The sequence below is a fragment of the Sarcophilus harrisii genome, chromosome 2 (assembly GCF_902635505.1).
Source record: "Sarcophilus harrisii chromosome 2, mSarHar1.11, whole genome shotgun sequence".
NCBI classification, from domain to species: domain Eukaryota; kingdom Metazoa; phylum Chordata; class Mammalia; order Dasyuromorphia; family Dasyuridae; genus Sarcophilus; species Sarcophilus harrisii.
Window position 1 is genome coordinate 498,121,553 of NC_045427.1, and position 4,659 is coordinate 498,126,211.

The 4,659-nt window shown below is 31.1% G+C and overlaps 1 non-coding gene across 1 annotated transcript; it reads right to left on the reverse strand.

Annotated features, from left to right (window-relative positions):
* Positions 1–3,563: 3,563 nt before the first annotated feature.
* LOC111719848 lies at positions 3,564–3,669 on the reverse strand. The gene has a single exon (XR_002769802.1). It is a non-coding gene; the product is annotated as a U6 spliceosomal RNA (small nuclear RNA).
* Positions 3,670–4,659: the final 990 nt, after the last annotated feature.

Consider the following 4,659-nt stretch of genomic DNA (forward strand, 5'->3'; position numbering starts at 1 on the left):
CTTCATCTCCTAATTTGCTTATAGTGTCACCTTTAATGTCTAAATCATAAACTTATTTTGACCTTCTTTTGGCTTGTGTCACATGTTGGTCTATGCTGAGTTTCTGACATACAATTTTCTAATTTTTCCATCAGTTTTTGTCAATTGGTTAATTCTTATATCAGAAGCAAGAGCCTTTGGGTATATCAAACTGTAGATCACTATAGCCTATTACAACTATATCTTGGGTACCTAATCTATTCTACTGACCCACCACTCTCTTTCTTAGCTAGTACCAAATGGCTTTGATGACTGCCACTTTGTAATACATTTTTATATCTGATACAGATAGGCCACCTTCCTTTGCATTTCTTTCATTAATTCACGTGATAGTCTTAACCTTTTTTTCTTCCAGGTGTATTTTGTTATTATATTTTTGGTTCTGTAAAATATTTTTGGCAATTCAATTGGTATAGCACTGAATAAATAAATTCATTTAGGTAGATTTGTCTTTTTATTATATTTGTTCAGCCTATCCATGGGCAATCGATATTTTTCCAATTATTTAGATCTGACTTTATTTGTGAGAAAAGCATTTTATAATTGAAGTCATATAGTTTCTGAGTTTATCTTGACAGAAGGACACCCAAATATTTTATATTGCCTAAAATTATTTTAAAATGGAATTTCTCGTTATTTTTCTTACTCTTAGGCTTTGCTGTTTTTTGTCTTGTAATAAATTGCTATAATCTCTTTGCTAATATTTTATTGAAGATTGTTGCAACAATATTCATTAGGGAAATTGGTCTATAATTTTCTTTCTCTGTTTTGGTTCTTTCTGGGTTAGGTATCAGCACCATGTATGTGTCATAAAAGGAATTTGGCAGTACTCCTTATTCACTTATTTTTTTCCAAATAGTTTATGTAGCATTAAAATTAATTGTTCTTTACATGTTTGGTAGAATTCACTTGTAAATTCATCTGGCCCTGTATATTTTTTTCTTAGGGCATTTCTTTGGGATAACTTTTCTTATTTTTCTTAGTGACAATTTGTCCAATTTCTTTCTTTTTCTTTTTTTAAATGAAAATTTTTTTCTTTTCAAAACATATACATGGATAGTTTTTCAACATTGACCCTTACAAAACCTTGTGCTCCAAATTTCCTCCCCTTCTTCTCAACCCTTCCCCTACATGCCAAGTAATCCAATATATATTAAACACATGCAATCCTTCTATATATATTTCTACAATTATTGTGCTGCACAAGAAAAATCAGATCAAAAAGGAAAAAAAATGAGAACAAAAATAAAATGCAAGCAAATAATAACAAAAAGAGTGAAAATACTATGTTGTAATCCACACTCAATCCCCACAGTCCTCTTTCTGGGTACAGATAGCTCCCTTCATCACAAGACTATTGGAAACATCTCATTGTTGAAAAAAGCCATGTCCAACAGAACTGATTATCATAAAATCTTCTTGATGTGTACAATGATGTCCTGCTCGTTTCACTTAGCATCAGTTCATTTAAGTCTCTTCAAGCCTCTCTGTATTCAACCTGCTGATCATTTCTTATAAAACAATAATATTCCATAATATTCATATACCATAACTTATTTAACTATTCTCCAACTGATGGGCATCCACTCAGTTTCCAGTTTCTGGCCACTATAAAAAGGGCTGCTGCAAACATTTTTGCACATGTGGGTCCCTTCCCCTCCTTTAAGATCTCTTTAGGATACAGACCCAGTAGAAACATTTCTGGATCAAAGGGTGTGCACAGTTTGATAGCCCTTTGGGCATAGTTCCAAATATTAGTGTTCCATTTTTCCCACATCCCCTCCAACATTTGTCATTATCTTTTCCTGTCCTCTTACCCAATCTAAGAGGCGTGTCGTGGTACATCAGAGTTGTCTTAATTTGTATTTCTCTAATCAATAGTGATTTTTCATATGGCTAGAAAGGGTTTCAATTTTTCATCTGAACATTGTCTTCATATTCTTTGACTATTTATCAGTTGGAAAATGACTTGAATTCATATAAATTTGAGTTAATTCGCTATATATTTTAGAAATGAGATCTTTATCAGAACCCTTAAATGTCAAAAATTTTCCCAGTTTATTGCTTCTCTTCTAATCTTGTCTGCATTGGTTTTGTTTGTACAAAAAGTTTTTTAACTTGATGTAATCAAAATTATGTATTTTGTATTCAACAGTGTACTCCAATTCTTTGGCCAAAAATTCCTTCCTTCTCCACAGATCTGAGAGGTAAACTATCCTTTGTTCCTCTAATTTGCTTATGATATCACTCTTTATGTCTAAATCATGAACTCATTTCAACCTTATCCTGGTATACGGTGTTAGGTGTGGATCAATGCCTAGTTTCTGCCATATTGATTTCCCATTTTCCCAGCACTTTTTGTCAAATAGTGAATTTTTATGCCAAAGGCTGGGGTCTGTGGGTTTATCAAATACTAGATTACTATAGTTATTGATTACTTTGTCCTGTGAACCTAACTTATTTCACTGATCAGATATTCTATTTACTTAGCCAATACCGAATGATTTTGATGACTGCTATTTTATAATATAGTTTTATGCCCAGTAGTGATAGGTAGGCCACCTTCATTTGCATTTTTTTCATTAATATCCTTCAAATTCTTGACCCTTTTTTCTTCCAGATGAACTTTGTCATTATTTTTTCTAGATCTGTAAACTAATTTTTGGGAGTTTGATTAGTATGGTATTGAAAAAGAAGATTAATTTAGGTAGTATTCAATTTCTTTTTCAAAAATGGGTTTATTTAAGAATTTTATTTTCTCTTCTGTTAATTTGGGCAATTTATATTTTTGTAAATATTCATAATTTCACTTACATGTCAGATTTATTTGGCATACAGTTGGTCAAAATAGTTCCTAATTATTGGTTTAAATTTTTCTTCATTGGTAGTGAATAACTCTTTTCATTTTGGGATATTAGTCATTTGACTTTCTTCTTTCTTTTTTCTAATCAAATTAACCAAAGCTTATTTATTTTATTGGTTGTTTTCATAAAACCAAATCTTAGCCTTATTTATTAATTCAATAGTTTTCAATTTTATTAATCCTTTGATTTTCAGAATTTTTAATCTGTTATATAATTGGAGGAATTAATTTGCTCTTTTTCTAACTTTTTTAGTTGTATGTCCAATTCACTGATCTCTTCTTTCTCTCTTTTATTCATCTATTAGAGATATAAAATTTCTCTTAAGAACTACTTCAACAGCATCCCATAAGTCTTTGTATATTGCCTCATTATTGTCATTCTCATGAATGAAATCATTGATTGTTTCTATGAATGATTTCTTGTTTGACCCACTCATTCTTTAGGATTAAATGATTTTGCTTCCAATTAATTTTGGCCCATTTTTCCATGGTCTTTTATTACATGTAATTTACAGTGCATCATGATTTTAAAAGAATAAATTTAATATTTCTGTCTTTCTGCATTTAATTGACTTTCTATGTCCTAATATATGGTCAATATTTGTGTAGGTTCTATATACCACTGAGTAAAAAGTATATTCCTTCCATTCCCATTCAATTTTCAAAAATAGAAAGCTTCATGAATTTGCATGGCATGCTTGTGCAGTAGCCATGCTATTCTTCTCTGTATCATTTCAATTTTAGTATATGTGCTGCTGAAGAAGTATTCCTTTGCCCTTTATAATCCTGTGGTTTATCAGATTATCAGATTATTAACTAGAAAATTAGGGTCAAATACTTAATATTAATTATGGTGGCACAATGTGTAGAATACCAGTTCCAGATTAGGAAGAACTGAGTTCAGACCTGGCCACACACAATTACTAGCTGTATGACCTTGAGCAAGTGACATAACCCCATTTGCTTCAATTCATCTGTAAAATAAGTTGAAGAAAGAAATGGTAAATTATTACAGTGTCTCTACCCAGAAAACTCCAAATAGGGTTACAGAGTCAGACATAACTAAATTCATAAAGCAATAATAACAAAATTATAGAAGTTTTCCTGATACATAAAAGAGAATTCTGTATAACAGTTAATCACCATTTATTTATTAATCTAGTATGAGCCAGGAACTGTGCTAGACACTAGGGACACAAATAAAAAGAATGAAATCATCTAAATTATCAAAAAGATTACATTATGATCTGGAAGACAAGGATATATCTGAGTATATAAAGAATAACTGTAAGTAAATCCAAAAAAGTGAAAGATAAGGTGGGGGAAAGGCACTTGCATTTGGGAGGAGGGCAGAGATCAAAAGAAGTTTCATATAGATGGTACTTATTTTGTGTATTGAAGAAAAAGATTCTATGAGGCAGAAGTTTGGAGGGAGTGCATTCCATATATGAGAGATGACCTATTTAAAGGCATGCAGCTAGAAGACTGAATATTGTGTTTAAGGAACAGAGAGGACTCGTTTGATGGGTTACAGCATATGGGATGGGGAGTAAAATATGATGGAACTGAAAAGAAGCCCATTTTAGTATAGTAATATACATAGATGTTTCAACACCTTTAATAATATTAATATATTAATTCATGCAAGAAACTGAAATGTTTGTGCTGTCACAAGCAAAATAAGAAAACTATGAATTAGTTTTAAAAAAAAACCTAGAAAAAGTAGGATGCCACAGACACATTTCATTATCATGTTT